Here is an 18,842-nt window from a genome sequence, read left to right as displayed (position 1 = left end):
AACAAAATAAAAGCTCTAAACAAGAAGCAATCCTAAGAAGGGAGACTTCCAGCAAAGCCACTGTCCTGAGGCTTCCAGAGCCTTGATTCTTTCAGGACTTATTAGAACCCCACAGAGGCAGACTGCTCTGCAGCCGAGCCAGGGCATCCGTCTAAGTATGGTGAGGAGAGGGAGGTGAGGCATCTGAGCACAGAAACGGTTCTGTGGCTGATGGACCAGTGCAGTACGGAAAGGAAGGAGCAGTGCCTGGTCCTGTACCTGGGAGAAACTTCTGATGTACTCTACTAAGTCCCGACCCCAAAACACCCAGGCATTGCCTGGTGCAGCAGGTATGGAGACAAACGAGATACACCAAGAGGCCCAGAATAACCACTCCCTTGAGGGAAACCTTCCAGAGACTGGGAACACATACACAAAGGGAATTCAGGAGGCAATTCCTAGAGAGACGTTTAGTAACATCTCTTCAGTCTTTTTGTTTGTTTGTTTGTTTGAGACAGAGTCTCACTCTGTCACCCAGGCTGGAGTGCAGTGGTACACTCTCAGCTCACTCCACCCTCTGCCTCCCAGCTTTGAGCAATTCTCACGTCTCGGCCTCCCTAGTACCTGGGATTACAGGTGCACACCACCACACCCGACTAATTTTTGCCTTTTTAGTAGAGACAGGGTTTGGCCATATTGCCCTGAGCTCGAAACTCCTGGCCTCAAGTGATCCGCCCGACTCTGCCTCCCAAAGTGCTGGGATCACGGGCATGAGCCACTGTGCCCAGCCTCTTCAGTCTACTTTAAAAGGATTATACTGTTAGTTTCTAACAATTATTTCTCTTCCTACCTGGTAAACTTCTGTCCAGAACCTGTGTTTTAATCGCTTCTTTGTCTTCTTCAGTTGCTTATTATGCTTGAAGGAGTCGAGGTGAGTGAGAACTCCCATAATTTTAGGAAAGCCATGTACTCCACAGATGTTTAGAAACTCAAACGTTTCCATTTCAAACCCAAAGCTGGCATCTATAAGCATCAGTACCTACAAGCAGAACACATTATTTCTCAAAGAAACTACCAAAACAGACCACCTACACTAGGGGTTGGCAACTGGCCCACGGGACAAATCCAGCCCATCACCTGTGTTTGTGACTAAAGTTTTATTGGAACATAGCCACATTAATTCATTTACATATTGCCTGTGGCTGCCTGTGCACTACAACTGCAGAGCTAAGTAGCTGCAGAAGATATGATCCACAAAGCCAAAAATATTCACCTGGCCCTTGACAGAAAAGTACCACTGCAGACTAAATCAAATGACTACACAGGCATCACCCAGACAGAGAAACCACCACTGTCTGACTTGCTCTAAAAGGCAACCATAAGACAATGCCCACTAGGATATAAACTTCCATTTTAAGAATTCTAATGCATGAGAAGTAACTCAGAAAAGGCTGGGTCTAACCTGGCCCTTACCTAAGAAATCCTAATTTAAAGAAATGAAGTTTTCTGTAATGTATTTTTAAGCCAAATAACAGGTCTCTGACATCCAAAGAATGGGAATAAAGTGATAATCAATGAAATATATTAAATAGTTACAGAAAACCAACCCCTTCTTTCAATCTCCTCACAGAAAAAAAAAAAATCTGTTTTTTTTGCTGGGAAGTATGCAATGGAAACCTCTATCTTGTATGTAAATTTGTATAACTCAATTGCTCAGAAATTTTTTTAAATAGCTACCAGTTTAGAATCCAGTAAAAAAAACAGTAAGATTATGATGAATGGTAGTCTATAAGAAAATATAAGCAGATAAGACCAATTTTTTATTTTTTTGAGACGGAGTCTCGCTCTGTTGCCCAGGCTGGAGTGCAGTGGCACAATCTTGGCTCAGTGCAAGCTCTGCCCCCTGGATTCAGACCATTCTTCTGCCTCAGCCTCCTGAGTAGCTGGGACTACAGGCGCCCACCACCACGCCCGGCTAGTTTTTTTGTATGTTTTTTAGTAGAGATGGGGTTTCACAGTGTTCACCAGGATGGTCTCGATCTCCTGTGATCTGCCCGCCTCGGCCTCCGAAAGTGCTGGGATTATAGGCGTGAGCCACCGCACCTGGCCAAGATCAATTTTTAAAATTTAAGACACTTCAAAGATGCAAAATAATTTCAGAACTGATTCCTGGAAACTTGTAGTTTTAATATTAAAGATAGTTCTGTTTTATCTTTCCATGGATAACTAAAACTAACAAAAAATGCTAACAGAAATGCCCATCTTTGATTAAACCAGGAAACATTCAAAATCCAAAACCACAGAATATATGAAGTTGGGCTTGTAGGAAAGCACAGTTGCCACTGCAGACCGAGGCAGCAAGCAGAGCTCTCCAGCAACACTGGACCAGCTCAAAGAACAGGTGGAATATCCTCACACCACATCTGATGTCACAGAGTGCCAAGGGACAAGCAGCTGGTTGTAGGGTCAGGAACAAAAGGGGGCAAACAGTCCCTTAGCTGCCAATCTTTGTCATGTAAGCCAGTGTTACTCCCCTAATCCACACACGCATGTACACACCCAAATCCACGTATTGTGTGTGCCTCTGCCGTACTCAGGAGGCTTTGACAACCCAGAGCAGAGCAATCAACATAAGCTAGGCTAAATAAATTATGGTGCATCCACAGAATGGAATATTATATTAAAAAGAAGGAGGCAGAGCTACAGTACTTACTGATTATACACCTCCAAGATATATTACATGAAAAAAGCAAAGCATAGAACAGTGTATAAAATAAGCTACAAAAGGGTGGCATGTGTGTTTATATGTATCTGGAAGGATACTGCTCTGCAGGGACCTGAGAGACCAGCGGTTACAGCAAGGAAAGAGAAAATGCACATTGTGTGTACCCTGCATTACAGTTAGAGTGCTTTACCAAACGTGCTACTTTTGAAACTCTTAAAAAGATTCACACAGGCATCTCTCAATGATGGTTAAGAGGCTGGAAAGGGGAGCAGGGAGGGAGGGACAAAGAGGGAAAGGTTAACAGGTACAAAAATACAGTTAGATAGAATAAATTATAGTGTCCAATAGCACAATAGGGTAACTATAAGTTATTATATAACTCAGAATAACTAAAAGAATGAAATTAAAATGTTCCTAACACAAATAAAATATAAATGTTTGAGTGACGGATATCTGAATTACCCTGATTTGATCATTACACATTGTATGCTTCTATCAAAATACTACATGCACCCCATAAATATGTACAACTATTATGTATCCATAATAACTAAAAATAAAATGTAAAAGCATCTCTTAATATGTATGTCTTTAAAATTAGAAACTTGCTACATTTTAAATAAAAGAGAAACAAATGACTTCTGTGAACTATTTGAATTATTTTAAGTATAAAAGATTCAGTAATCTTTACACAACTTTACATTAATTATACTTATTTTTACTAATAGTAGCATTACATGTTCAAAATTTGAATGTTATTTAGTTTTCTGACATTACAATCGCACAACTTTAAAATCTGTATTACTTTTTTTTTCATATTTTAGGAGTCTTCCTGGGCCAAACTATAAAAGCTGAAGCTCTAGAAAAAACTAAGTAAAAATGAAAAAACCAAGTTATCTGTTACCCCACACTTCCTAATCAATATGGCTTATGTTTTTGCTAATTTTTTTTTTTTTTTTTGAGATGGAATTTCACTCTTGTTGCCCAGGATGGAGTGCAATGGCACAATCTTGGCTCACCACAACCCCCGCCTACCAGGATGAAGTGATTCTCCTGCTTCAGCCTCCTAAGTAACTAGGATTATAGGGATGTACCACCTCACCTGGGTAATTTTGTATTTTTAGTAGAGATGGGGTTTCTGCATGTTGGTTAGGCTGGTCTCCAACTCCCGACCTCAGATGATCTGCCCACTTCGGTCTCCCAAAGTGTTGAGATTACAGGCATGAGCCACTGTGTCTGGCTTTTTTTTTTTTTTTTTTTTTGCTAATTTGTATTTTGTTTTTGCTAATTTAAAAGACAGTTATTAGAATATCAGAAATAGTGAACATTATCATTTCCATAAATGCAAGAGCGTGTACATTTTCCATACACTGAGTACTGCTACATCTTCTATTGATAAATTCTGACCACTTCTTCAGGCAATTCATGTACTTATTTTAGCATTATCATTAAGGATGAAGGTTCTAGAACCATCAGGAACAAGGGTCCCATCCTCACACAAGTTACTTAACTGCTGGGGGGCTCTATTTCATCTTATGTAAACTATAGATAATACCTACTCACCTCAAGGGTGTATCAAGGGCTTATGTAAGCTAAATTTATAGAAAGCAGTTAGCACAGTGCCAGAAAGGGCTCTATTTCATCTTATGTAAACTATAGAAAATACCTACTCACCTCAAGGATGTATCAAGGGCTTATGTAAGCTAAATTTATAGAAAGCAGTTAGCACAGTGCCAGAAAGGGTCCAAGAAGAAATGGTACTTACTATGATATATTTCTACGTATATATGTATGCATGTTAATGAGCTCTTATTAGCAGGGTTCATTAAAGGTTTTCTCCATCCTGTGATTTGCTTTTAGATTTTGGAATACATTTCACTGTGCACATTCCATTTGTATTATTAATATGACAACATTTATTACTATTATTATTGTCATCATCAATTCAGTCACATCTACAGTATCTCTGATAATGACCACGATTTCTTTAATAATCATAAAACTCTCTTCCCTTCATCATGGGGTAAATAACCTACCACAATGCTGTAAGTCTCCATCAGCAGCCCAGGCTGCCCCTGCTGACTTACCAGATCTGCTACTTTAGCCAGATAGAGCATCATGTTAATGTCACACCTGCATTCAATAATGGTGAGTCTGTGCTTTTTACCTATAAGTGAAAAGATGAAAATTTAACTTTAAAAAGACCCTGAAAAAACTCTAACCATCAACTCTAATTTTCATTTTTTAATTGCATCCAGTAAAACACCATATACATTTACGGAGTGTACCAGAAGTTCATTTTTATAGGCAAAAACTGGTAAAATAAAATAAATTCCATCCTGTTTTTCTTGTTGTGTTCTAAATTTAAATAATATCAAAAGTCTACCCAGATGAATAAAAGTGCTTAAACAGGGAAAATTCTGACTGGACAGGCTCCTGCTGTTTGGCTGCAGGTCAATGTCTTGGCCTCTATCAAAACTTCCCATGTTCCCACTATCGCTAAAAACATCCTCAAACATAATGCAACAGAATATTCATAACAATAATTATGTCTAAATTAAGGTAATAAGAAAACGGTCAAGAAAATATGGGCTGGGCACAGTGGCTCACACCTGTAGTCCCAGCACCTTGGGAGGCCAAGGCAGGTGGATCCCTTGAGCTCAGGAGTTTTGAGACCAGCCTGGGCCACATGGGGAAACCCCATCTCTACAAAACCAAAAAAGAAAGAAAAAAAAAAGAAAAATTAGCCACACATGGTGGCATACACTACTCAGGAGGCTAAGGTAGGAGGATTGCTTGAGCCTGGGAGGTTGAGGCTGCAGTGAGCAGTAATCACACCCCTGGATTCCAGCCTGTGCCACAGAGTAAGACTCTGCCTCAACAAAAGGAAAAGAAAATATGGATGCTCCAAATATAAAGAAAAACCTCAATCCAACTATATTACTGCAATAGTAACAGATTTCAGAGTGTACATTGCCATTCTACCACTGGAAGTTTGTTTCATCTTCCCTCAAACTTGGAAAGGTCACCATCTCCCAAAGCAGACGAATTCTCCTAGGAAAAAGAGAAAACGCGCACTTCCACCAGCATGTGGCTTCATAAGGGCAAGCACGTGCACCTGGCACATAGGAGGTACGTGCTGTCTGTTAAATGATGTGTTCACAGTGACCAGGCCTGTCAGGCCCTTCCAAGGAACATGCTTGGCAAAGCCATAGAGCAGTCAGGATAAGATATGTATCACATCCTTATCTCTGGGAACTTACCCTTTTCTGAAGTTATAGCTAACTTAGTAAAAGTATAAGAGAAGTAACATGATATGATAATATTTAACATGTTCCACTCAAGTAAACAACAAACACACGCATGTCCCTCAGATGACAACAGCCCGCCAACTCTGTGTCTGCAGCGGCATCTCCTACCTGACACGATCGTCACAGGGCCTCTGATCTCGGTCAACTTCTGCCAGGTGAAGTTCCGAATGAGGCATTATATCAAAGTGCTCTTTCCAACTCTGGGGGGCCCGTCACCACTACCACTATTGGTGGGGGCTCTAGTGGAGTTCGATCAACCACTGGAATATGATGATTTTTTGGTCTTCAAATCCTGAGTTCTATTCATTAAAAAAAAGGAAACACACTTTCAAAATAGAGTAAAAGGTATCAACCTTATAAGTAGACTTTTCGGCCGGGCGCGGTGGCTCATGCTTGTAATCCCAGCACTTTGGGAGGCCGAGGTGGGTGGATCACGAGGTAAGGAGATCGAGACCACGGTGAAACCCCGTCTCTACTAAAAATACAAAAAATTAGCCGGGCGTGGTGGCGGGCGCCTGTACTCCCAGCTACTTGGAGAGGCTGAGGCAGAAGAATGGCGTGAATCCGGGAGGCAGAGCTTGCAGTGAGCCGAGATTGCGCCACTGCACTCCAGCCTGGGCAACAGAGCGAGACTCCATCTCAAAAAAAAAAAAAAAAAAAAGTAGACTTTTTTAGTATACTTACAGATGTGAGTACTTTAGTATATTTTATAGAGCATACAACAGACAATATATAAATATAATTAACTTGTCAATTATTAACTTCTGACCCCCATCCAAATAACTGCTGTTCAATAAAGATGTAACAAGATGACTTCAATAGTATAGAGAGTTGAAAATTAAACACTCCTTAAATCTGACTGTTTTATGGGTGATTTTAATAGTTTTTTAAAAACAAAAAGGTAAATACCAAGGCAGTGCATCATAATGGATAAGAGCAGAGGCTCTGGAGTTAAATTTGGCTCTCCTACTTACTGGTTATATGATTGGAGGTAACCTGTTTTCTTGACCTCAGTTTTCTTGTCCATAAAATGAGGGCAAGAATGATTCCTACTCTAGTAAGGCTGCTGGAAGGATTTAGTTGAATAATGCTTAAAGTACACTGCTAAGAATATCATAAGGACTCACTAAATAAAGCTATGTTAGTATTAAATATTGTAATTTTTGTATTTTATATTACAACTTTGTAAAACATATCCAGAGGGAAGAAGCACACTTATCACCATAGAAACAGTTTAAAGTTTAGGAAGAAACAAATTCTATAAATTCTTGTATCTTGGGAAAGAAACACCAACTAGTGTGTAGATGCTGGAGGCAAGGCAGATTCTATGGCAAAGCTTCTCACGTTTTGGTAAAAGCCACACAGCATGCATCTCCATGTCCTTTGGAGCTGGACTAGACTTGTGAGTCCAAATGTCGCCTGTGAGAGGCTCCTACTATTTAAAAAGAATCAACGGAAGAAGCATCAGACTGTAGCTAAACACACCTGTGAAAGGATCGAGCCATCCACACAGCAGACTGAACTGCAAAAGCGTTGGGATTTCTCTTCCGGGCATCTTCTTCGTCTCCTAGCTGAAGATCCTGCAGATGCCACCTCTTTTTCTTTTCATCTTTGGGTCCACTGTTTTTCTGTGTTTCTTCTGGTCCTTAGTCTCCATAGTTGGCTATTTACCAATAACGAGTAACTCTAACCTACAAGGAAGAAGGATGGGGTAAGGAGATGGGAGAAGCATTTTACAATCCAGGCAATACCCAGGGAAAAACATTAAATTTCATTTATTTCTTTATGAAGAGATGATGATATATTTGTTCACTGAACAAGGGTAGAAACTGCTTAACCATCCCCAATTTCATTTCTCTCTGTTATGCTATAAATTAGATGAGTTACCTCTGCTAAGGGTATATTTTATGGTTAAGTTACTTTTTATTCATTCTAAGTGTCAACATCACCAGTATCTACTTCTGCAAGGATGGAAATATTCTATATCTGTACTTTTCAGCCATTTAGCCTTTAGCCACATGTGGTTACTTAAAATGTACTTAGAGAAACTGAAAAAATGAATTTTTAATTAATTTCCTTCTAACTCTAAATAGTCACATGTGGCTACCATACTGGACAGCTCAGACCTAGATATCAACTGGACTAATGAAGTGGTTTCCTAACTTAAACTAAAACTTAAATTGTTATAAAAAATTTAAAACGCTTTTATGAACTTCCAATAGAATCACAGTATTACTTTTAGTACCTGTTGACTCTGTAAAACTCCTAAATTACAACTCATCTACTTACATTTGAAAAATAGCAATATCTGTATGTGTGAGATACGACTGGTTCTAAATGATGCCTGGAGACCCCATGGACTTGCAGAGAGCCTTCCAGTGATTTCTGAGGTACCTGGGAATCTGTGGCCAATAAATTGGTAATCACTGAATTAGTGAGTCTTTTTAGGATATCGTGCTGCATAATATCTGACAGCTTGATTGAAAAAAAGCGGGGCAGGGTGCCATTTCATTCAATTAAGGTCCTGTATTAATTCCGTTTAATAAATGTTTGTGTCTGTCTATGACGTGCTAGCCACTGTGCCAGTAAATGGATATACCTATGATCTCACTTGCAGAGAATCCAAACTAGTATCTTTCGTGCCATGCAATAAGGGCTACATTGCAAGGCTGCACAGGGTGCTACTGGAGCACAGAGGTGAGTCAGAGGCTTCCCACAGACACACACATGAGCGGAAACAGAAAGTCTTTATATATCACCATAATGTCAAGGAACACCGGCCGGGAGTTAGGAGAGCTGGGCACTAGGAACGCTTTGAAACTGAATAGCTGTGTGATTTCAGAGATTATGTTGCTTCTCTACTATATTTTAGTTCCGAACTTGTACTAATGTTTCTCTTCCTTTTGCTCTTGGTGGGAAAGGCAGAATTAAGAGTCAACAGATTCGGCTCAGGTCTAAGTCGCTGGCCGGGACCACGTCACCAGGAAACGACGTCTCCCCGACACCTTCCCTCCCCGTCCGGGCTCTCTGCAGGGATTCATCCCGTCACTCTCCCAACGACCCCCGGGCACACCTCAGGCAGATGCGAAATATGCTGCTCCTCGGGAGCAAAGATGAGCGGGAGGACAGGGGAGGACCTTCCCACGCGCACGACTCGCGATCTTCCCAGTGCCCCGGAGCCAGGGACCCCACCGCCGCCTACCCCAGCCCCCTGCACTTCTCAGGTCCGCTTGGACACCGCCGGAAACGGAAATTCACAGTGGCGCCGACTCGCCAGAGGGAAACAAAAAGGCAGAAAAAAGAGACCGCCGCCTGGAGAACTTTCAGGGGAAAGCTCAGAGCGGGCGCCGGCGCCTGTGCGCCGTGCGTTCCACCGGGTCCGCGTCCCTCCCGATTCCGCGCCACACCCGCCCTCGGAATCCGTTGTCTCAACTCTCGCAGTGGGACTCCCGAGCCTGGTACACCGAGCTCGCCCGAGTCCTCTTGGAAAGCTAGGGCAGCTGCGCGGCCTGGCGCGGGTTACTTGGTGCGGTGCAAAAAGCCAGAACGAGACTCATTTGGCAATGAGCTCTGGGTGTGGTCTCTCGTTTTTTTTTTTTTTTTTGAGACGTTGTCTCACTCGGTCACCCAGGCTGGAGTGCAGTGGCGCAATTTCGGCTCACCACAACCTCTGCCTCCCGAGTTCAAGAGATTCTCCTGCCTCAGACTCCCAAGTAGCTGGGAATACAGGCGCCTGCCATTATCCCGGCTAATTTTTTTGTATTTTTAGTAGAGATGGGGTTTCACCATGTTGGCCAGGCTGGTCTCAGGTGATCCACCCGCCACGGCCTCCCAAAGCGCTGGGATTACAGGCGTGAGTCACCCTGCCCAGCTGGTCTCTTGTTCTTTTTAAGCAAGACATTACATTGAATAGTGCAAACCAGTGGGCATTATGTTGTTATTTGTAGCTCATTCTCAGTGCTAACAGCAAGAGAAAGTCTTGTGAAGCACAGCCCCTTGAACTATACTGGTGCGCAATTTTCCTTTAAGTGATAACAAATCTCAAATCAAGGCCTAAGGGTGGGACGCAATTGTTTTTGGTACTCATTTCTAGATGTCAGCTGGAACGTGCCGCCCTCTTTGTCCTAGCCCCATCTAGAAGGGCAGTGTTGGTGGGAGAATGTATTCTTCTGTTGGCTTTCAGGACCATTACGTATGCTGGGGAGCCTGGCAGTTGGCGCCAGTCCTGACCCCAGACAGTATTTCCTTCAGCTCCAGCATTTGAATTCTCACTGTTTAAAAGCCTTTGGCACTCGGTTTGCATTTCTGTATTCATAAGTGTTAATTATTCATGAAAGCAAACTATGGGAAAACTAATTCTATAAATCACCTTTACTGGACTGCGTTTTTCTTCCTTTCATCCTTTTTCTTGGTACTTATACAAATAATATAATTCTAAGTTCTCTCTGTAAAAATATTTAAACAATACAGAAAAAGAACAGATCACTTTTTAATTCAGCCAGCTGGAACGTAGGGATATGCTGGAAGTTAGGGGTTTGGTGTAAAGTAAGGCATTTTATTTTGTTTACATGGATAGCAAATTGCTTCAACAAGTTTATTGAATTTCATACTTTTGCCACTGACTTAAAATTTTATATAGATTTTCATTTTATATTGAAATGAAAATTTTGCCAGTCTCTTTTCTTCTGCCTTTTTGTTTCCCTCCGGCGAGTCGGCGCCACTGTGAATTTCCGTTTCCGGCGGTGTCTATACAAAATAAGACTGTCTGTAGTTACTCCTGCTCACCAGTGAGTTTACTCTGCAGTGTTCTCGTGGCCGTGTTTATAGTATAGTTGATGTCTTGGAAGGGAAGCCCTCCTGAGGCCCATTCTTCTTTTTTCTAATTACACCTGTTTCTGAACAAGAATATATGCACATCTTCAATTGAAAGAGGACAGAAAGATGGGTGGTGAAGACTGCTAACCCCCATCTCCACTTTGCAGAGCTAACCACTGCTACCAAAGATACTCTGCTCACAGAGAAGCGCAGGACTCTCACCCAAATATACCATTTTAAAAATACTTCATTAAATACTTTCGTTAGTCTACTCTTAGATGAACTTGAATATCATGTTCTATTAAGTATCAAGTTATATTAAAAACTTCCTTTTTAAAAAGTGGCAGAATACAACATTGAGTCTTCCCATCCAAGACAATTGTAAAGCCTCTTCATGTCTCAGGCTCTGTTTTGGTGACATATTCAAGTCTTATAGTAGATTTTAAGACACTCGTGAATGGGATGCGTATGTACCTTGATTCAGTAGTGGTTAAATGCTTCGTGAATGGGATGCGTATGTGCCTTGATTCAGTAGTGGTTAAATGCTTCGTGAATGGGATGCGTATGTACCGTGATTCAGTAGTGCTTAAATACTTCGTGAATGGGATGCGTATGTACCTTGATTCAGTAGTGCTTAAATACTTCGTGAATGGGATGCGTATGTACCTTGATTCAGTAGTGGTTAAATACTTCGTGAATGGGATGCGTATGTACCGTGATTCAGTAGTGCTTAAATACTTCGTGAATGGGATGCGTATGTACCTTGATTCAGTAGTGCTTAAATACTTCGTGAATGGGATGCGTATGTACCTTGATTTAGTAGTTGCTTAAATACTTGTTGAAGGAATGATAGCTTTAGGCTGAGCTAGCTCTGCTTTTGTGATGTTATTTGTACTTACTTGATGTTCAATCCCTACACTCTGTTTTTTCTGTCAGAAAACATAGTCTAATTTGCTGGGCGTGGTAGCTCACGCCTGTAATCCCAGCACTTTGGGAGGCCGAGGTGGGTGGATCACCTGAGGTTGGGAGTTCGAGACCAGCCCGAGCAACATGGAGAAACCCTGTCCATACTAAAACTACAAAATTAGCTGGGCGTGGTGGCACATGCCTGCAATCCCAGCTACTCAGGAGGCTGAGGCAGGAGAATCACTTGAACCCAGGAGGCGGAGTTTGCGGTGAGCTGAGATCGCGCCATTGCACTCCAGCGTGGGCAACAAGAGCGAAACTCTGTCTCAAAAAAAAAAAAAAGAAAAAAGAAAATATAGTCCACTTTATTGTATTTTCTAGGAACAGAAAGCTGAAAAAGTGAGTCTCTATTGGTGAAAGTGTACCTTAAATACATTCATACACACACACTCCTAATTAGCATTAAATGAGAATGTGCTTTGACTTTAATTCATTATATTTGTTCAACAGAGAAATTGGACTTGACATTTCATTCTTTCAATTACCCCCTCTTACAGGATATTAATGCACACGCCTGTGTTACTGGTAAACCCATCGGCCAAGGGGGCATCCATGGACCATCTCTGCTACTAGCTGTGGTGTCTTCCATGGGATTGAAAACTTCATCAATGAAGCTTCTTACATGAGCATTTTAGGAATGACACCAGAGTTTGGAGATAAAATATTTGTTGTTCAGGTAAAAAAAAAAAAAAAAAAAAGAAAAAAGTTTCCTTAATAACTGATAGACATTAAAGTTTTTAATGTTTTTAGAATTGTAATTTTGAAATTCAGTTATCTTAAATCTCTTAAATTTTAGAGTGGTGGTTTTCAGAGTAATAGATCTTTTGTTTTTTGAACCTTGGTATGATTCATGTAACTAGAACTGATTTAAGCATCTCTCAAGTACATGTGAAACTATTACCAACTATCACCAAATTCAACCAAAATATTGGTCAGTATTAAAACTTGAAATTGTATCTAGAAGGGCAAGTCTCTTAACATAATTTTCTAAGTTTTGTAAGTATATAGAAAGATTTACACATTGACCCAAATTTGTTTGATGTGTTAACATGTATTTTACTTAGGAGAATCTTAATTAAGTTGAAATAACTTTAAAGCAGAAGTTGTAGCTGGGTATAGTGTCTCATGCCTGTAATCCCAGCATTTTGAGAGGTCAAGGCGGGTGGATCACTTGAGGCCAGGAGTTCGAGACCAGCCTGGCCAACATGGTGAAACGCCATCTCTACTAAAAGTAGAAAAATTAGCCCGGCATGATGGCGGCACCTATAATCCCAACTTACTCGGGAGGCTAAGGCAGGAGAATCACTTGAACCCGGGAGGCGGAGGCTGCAGTGAGCCAAGATTGTGCCATTGCACTCCAGCCTCGGCAACAGTGAGACTCAATCTCCAAAAAAAAAAAAAAAGTTGTATTTTTCCAAATTAGTGACATCCCTTTTTACAACATAGGACATCTGATCATCAAGGACTTAGGACCTGGTGGTGTACTTAACACCACTGCCATTTGTTTGTTTATTTGTTGATTGATTGATTGAGATGGAGTCTCACTCTGTTGCGCAGGCTGGCGTGCAGTGATGTGATCTTGGCTTACTGCAGCCTCTGCCTCCCAGGTTCAAGTGTTTCTCCTGCCTCATCCTCCCAAGTAGCTGGGATTACAGGCATGGGACACCACGCCTGACTAATTTTTGTATTTTTAGTAGAGACAGGGTTTCACCATGTTGGCCATGGCTGGTCTCGAACTCCTGACCTCAAGTGATCCACCTGCCTCAGCCTCCCAAAGTGCTGGAATTACAAGCGCAAGCCACCATATCTGGTCATCACATTCTTAAACAGAGAATTTTATTGTTGAAGAGAAACCAGTTAGTACATTGTTTCTTTTGGTAAAAGAATTTTGAGAATTGCTTCTAAATGAATAGAATGTGGATTTACATTGGTCAGAATATGACTCTTGCTGTCTATACCAGGACTTTAATTTTTGTGTCATGGATAATTGTTCTTCACAGGGATTTGGTAATGTGGGCCTACACTCTATGAGATATTTACACAGTTTTGGTGCTAAATGTATTGCTGTTGGTGAGTCTGATGGGAGTATATGGAATCCAGATGGTATTAACCCAAAGGAACTGGAAGACTTCAAATTGGTATTAATACATTTTTATGGCATAGACACTAAATATAAACATTTAAACTCTAGTGCAGCTATTAATTGTGATTTTCAATCAATGGCAGCAACATGGGTCCATTCTGGGCTTCCTCAAGGCAAAGCCCTATGAAGGAAGCATCTTGGAGGCCGACTGTGACATAACTGATCCCAGCTGCCAGTGAGAAGCAGTTGACCAAATCCGACGCACCCAGAGTCAAAGCCAAGGTCACAACATTATAGAAACTGGAACCAACATTATCAATGTGAATGACGTTAGGGGGGTCATAGAAGAGTCTGACTGAGTTTTCTCTTTCTTTTTGGCAGCTTTATTGGCATATATTGCACATACCATACAGTTCCCCCATTTAAAGTAAATAATTTAACAGCTTTTAGCTACCTGCACAGAGTTGTGCAACCACTACCAAAGCAAACGCATCTGCCTGACGCTCCTGTAGAAACAAAACAAAACAAAACAAAACAAAAACCTAGATAAATAGAAAAGTGAAAGGTAGTTTTATACACTTTGCAGAGCAAAATAACCTCTGTTAATTTAATTTTAACTGAAACTGTGCTTCTCCCCACAGCCCCCTGTTCATGTATGCACATCTCTTGCCCTCAGTGGAGAGGATTTGACGGTGTTGTTGGCATTTCTCTATGTTCCTGACTCTCTTGCAGATCGTTGCTGAAGGTGCCAATGGGCCAACAACTCCAGAAGCTGACAAGATCTTTTTAGAGAGAAACATTATGGTTATTCCAGTAAGTCATCTATATTTATTAGGCTTTATATGTACTTAGGATCATAATTGTCTTTTGCAAGGAATTTGGAGGAAGAGAGGAATTATTAGTCTCCCAAGCTCTAGTGAATTCATCTTTATTTCACTTTTGAGAAAATATAGTAGAAGCATGATTAATTCTAAGCCTGTCACTTTTCACTTTGATCTAAACATTTATTCCAATTTCAGGCTCTTTACTGAATGTCTTTAGCCTTCTAAGAGTCTGGTTATATAAATGTGCTGTGTTAGAAACACTATTCTAACTTAAGCTCTAAGATTTTCTGTATGATTCCTAACCTTATGCATTTCAAGTGCCCCTTCCGGCTTTACTCAGAAAACTAATATGAGGAACACATGCTCAGGTTTTTTGGCAGGTAAGCATGAGTCTACACCAAAAAGTTATTAGAAATTAATGTGGGCTTGGAATGCATTTTAAAGAACCCCCTTTGCTGAAAGCACTTAAGACATTTAATGTAACTGAAATAGGTTATCCTTAGGTAATAGGACAAAGAATCCTGTCCAATCCAATTGGTTGGTGGGCAAGCCATTTAGTCTGAGAACTTCTGGTAGAGAAGAGGCTCTAACCAAAGATTATTAACTTTCCTTGATTAATAAGCCAAACAATGACTTTTTTTTTCCTAAATACAAAAAGCCTTAGATGGAATTGGGCAGGGTGGGGAGGAGCATTAATTAAGTGTGAAATTCCTGATACTAGCTAAAATATATTTGCGATATTCGAAGTTCAGTCTACCTTGGTATTGAAATTAAGGTCTTACGCTCATTTTAAGCTTTTACGAAAACCATCATCTTCTAATTTCTTTGGTGTCTTATTTTTGTGTATAGGATCTCTACTTGAATGCTGGAGGAGTGACAGTATCTTACTTTGAGTGGCTGAAGAATCTAAATCATGTCAGCTATGGCCGTTTGACCTTCAAATATGAAAGGGATTCTAACTACCACTTGCTCAGTGAGTATCGATAATCTTGTTCGCCAAAACTAATCTTTTGAGCCAGCTAAAAGGCTGTAAAAATGTCCACTTAAGAGAACTGATCCCTTTGGGAAAGAATTGATTCTCAGAAAAGAAAATAATATTTTGTCTCATGAAACTTAGACCAAAAATGCACAATGTCTTTCTGGATATTAACTCTCCCATGTACTTAGATCCAGATTTTTATTCTGTGATGTATTGTTCACAGGATATAATCTACATTTTTTTTTCTTTTTTTGAGACGGAGTCTGGCTCTGTCGCCCAGGCTGGAGTGCAGTGGCACGAACTTAGCTTACTGCAGCCTCTGCCTCCCAGGTTCAAGCAATTCTTCTGCCTCACCCTCCTAAGTAGCTGGGACTACAGGCACTCACCGCCTCATCCGGCTAATTTTTGCATTTTTAGTAGAGATGGGATTTTACCATGTTGGCCAGGATAGCCTTGATCTCCTGTCCTCATGATCCGCCTGCCTCAGCCTCCCAAAGTGCTGGGATTACAGGCATGAGCCACTGTGCCCAGCCAATAATATTTTTTTAAGTGTGATTTTAAAACCCCACTGTCGATAATAATTTCTGTCTCTGGTTGCTCTTAGTAAAGGCCTATCTAGTGTCAAGAATTGTTTTTGAGACTCCTGATGAGAATACTTGTTTTTCTTTGACTAGAGTAAGCTCCACAGTTAAGAGCAGAATTTCTCATCAAGCTGAAATAAGACCAAGACCTCCTACTGAGCTTCTGTACTCGGCCCACTGTGAGAATCTGGGTGGTGTTCCATCTATTTCCTTTTCTTTTTCCCCCAGCTTTTTCTTTTTAATAGAACCAAGGAAAAACCCTGGTAATGCATGTTATGGAAACACAGCAGTGACCTACATTCACATTTATATAGGTAATTGGCAATGTGTTTTATTCCTTCCTGAGTTTTTTTTTTTCTTTTTTCTTTTTTTTGGGACAGAGTTTCGTTCTCGTTGTCCAGGCTGGAGTGCAATGGCACAATCTCAGCTCACTACAACCTCTGCCTCCCTGGTTCAAGTGATTCTCCTGCCTCAGCCTCCCAAGTAGCTGGGATTACATGCATGCACCACCATGCCCAGCTAATTTTGTATTTTTACTAGAGGCGGCATTTCACCATGTTGGTCAGGCTGGTCTTGAACTCCTGACCTCAAGTGATCCACCCACCTCTGCCTCCCAAAGTGCTGGGATTACAGGTGTCAGCCACCTCGCCCAGCCCTTCTTGACTGAGTTTTAAATGATTAACCCCTTTATATCATTAAAACTCTCTGTAAGTTTTTGGGTTACAGTTATAGTTTGGGACTACTTTTGATTCTAGTTCATTTTTCTTTTCTGTTAGCAATATCTTGATCTCTCTTTTTTTTTTTTTACTATAGTGTCTGTTCAAGAGAGTTTAGAAAGAAAATTTGGACAGCATGGCCGGGCGCAGTGGCTTCCACCTGTAATTCCAGCACTTTGGGAGGCCGAGGCAGGTGGATCACAACGTCAGGAGATCGAGACCATCCTGGCTAACACCGTGAAACCCCGTCTCTACTAAAAATACAAAAAAAATTAGCCAGATGTGGTGGTGGGTGCCGGTAGTCCCAGCTACTCAGGAGGCTGAGGCAGGAGAATGGCATGAACCCGGGAGGTGGAGCTTGCAGTGAACTGAGATCGTGCCACTGCACTCCAGCCTGGGCGACAGAGCCAGACTCCATCTCAAAAAAAACAAAAAAGAAACGCTGGAAAGCATGGTGGAACTATTGCCATTGTACCCATGGCAGAGTTCCAAGACAGGATATCGGTGAGTGTGGTGACCCCACAGTTGTACTTCACACATGCTCCCTGCTCTTTCCTTCAGACAGAGCTGGTTAGGCTGATTTCATTTACTGGGTAGTCTTTGTAATTAGCTTGACAGTAAGTGCGTGGCGTGTGTTTTTTACCTTCTCTTTTCATTATATTCTAAAACTGGAGTAAGAATCCTAGTGACTACTAACAAATTTAAAATAAATAAATTTGGTATTTTTCACACTCATGTTTTAACAGTGAAGGATTATTATGTATTTTAATTATTTTAAGCTTCAGAGAAATAGGAAGAATTGAAAAGTAGATTGAACTATATGGGAGTCCAGGAGTTTGAGACCAACCTGGGGAACATAGCAAGTCCCCGTCTCTACAGAAAGAAAGAAAGATGCCAGGTGTGGTGGCTCATGCCTGTAATCCCAGCACTTTGGGAGGCCAAGGTGGGTGGATCACTAGGTCAGGAGATCAAGACCATCCTGGCCAACATGGTGAAACCCCATCTCTACTAAAATACAAAAATTAGCCAGGCGTGGTGGCAGCCACCTGTAATCCCAGCTACTCGGGAGGCTGAGGCAGGAGAATCACTTGAACCTGGGAGGCGGAGTTTGCAGTAAGCCAAGATTGCACCATTGCATTGCAGGAAGTCAGGGACCCTGAACAGAGGGACTGGCTGAAGCCATGGCAGAAGAACATAAATTGTGAAGATTTCATGGACATTTATTAGTTCCCCAAGTTAATACTTTTATAATTTCTTACGCCTGTCTTTACTGCAGTCTCTGAACATAAATTGTGAAGATTTCATGGACATTTATCACTTCCCCAATCAATACTCTTATAATTTCCTATGCCTGTCTTTACTTTAATCTCTTAATCCCATCATCTTCGTAAACTGAGGATGTATGTTACCTCATGATCCTGTGATGATTGCGTTATCTGCACAGATTGTTTGTAGAGCATGTGTGTTTGAACAATATGAAATTTGGGCATCCAAAAGGAACAGGATGGCTGCGATTTTCAGGGAACAAGGGAGATAACCATTGGGCCTGACTGCCTGTGGGGCCGGACAGAACAGAGTCATATTTCTCTTCTTACAAAAGCGAATAGGAGAAATATCGCTGAATTCTTTTTCTCAGCAAGGAACAGCCCTTAGAAATAGAATGCATTCCCAGGGGTAGGTCTCTAAAATGGCCACTCTGGGAGTGTCTGTCTTATATGGTTGTAGATAAGGGATGATATAAGCCAGGTCTCCTGCAGCGCCCCCAGGCTTATTAGGGTTAGGAAATTCCTGCCTAGTAAATTTTAGTCAGACAGGTTGTCTGCTCTCAAACCCTGTCTCCTGATAAGATGTTATCAATGACAA

General features: G+C 41.2%; 1 protein-coding gene and 1 pseudogene across 1 annotated transcript in view; one reads left to right on the top strand and one right to left on the bottom strand.

The window, feature by feature from the left end:
- The window catches only part of LOC129480602 (arf-GAP with GTPase, ANK repeat and PH domain-containing protein 11-like), a 61,868-nt gene extending 52,665 nt beyond the window's left edge, over nt 1-9,203 (bottom strand). Inside the window, exons 1-4 of the mRNA XM_055274571.2 lie at nt 9,089-9,203; nt 7,501-7,706; nt 6,124-6,314; nt 4,792-4,871 (exon numbers count right to left, since the gene is read on the bottom strand). The gene's annotated coding sequence lies outside the window, so the exon portion shown is untranslated. The remainder of the gene's footprint in view (nt 1-4,791; nt 4,872-6,123; nt 6,315-7,500; nt 7,707-9,088) is intronic.
- On the top strand, nt 8,843-17,841 carry LOC129480605 (glutamate dehydrogenase 2, mitochondrial-like; annotated as a pseudogene).
- The last annotated feature ends 1,001 nt before the right edge of the window (nt 17,842-18,842 follow it).

Source organism: Symphalangus syndactylus, chromosome 4, assembly GCF_028878055.3.
Source record: "Symphalangus syndactylus isolate Jambi chromosome 4, NHGRI_mSymSyn1-v2.1_pri, whole genome shotgun sequence".
Lineage (NCBI taxonomy): Eukaryota > Metazoa > Chordata > Mammalia > Primates > Hylobatidae > Symphalangus > Symphalangus syndactylus.
Note: the sequence above shows the minus strand (reverse complement) of the source record. Positions and strands in the feature narration are given on the sequence as shown.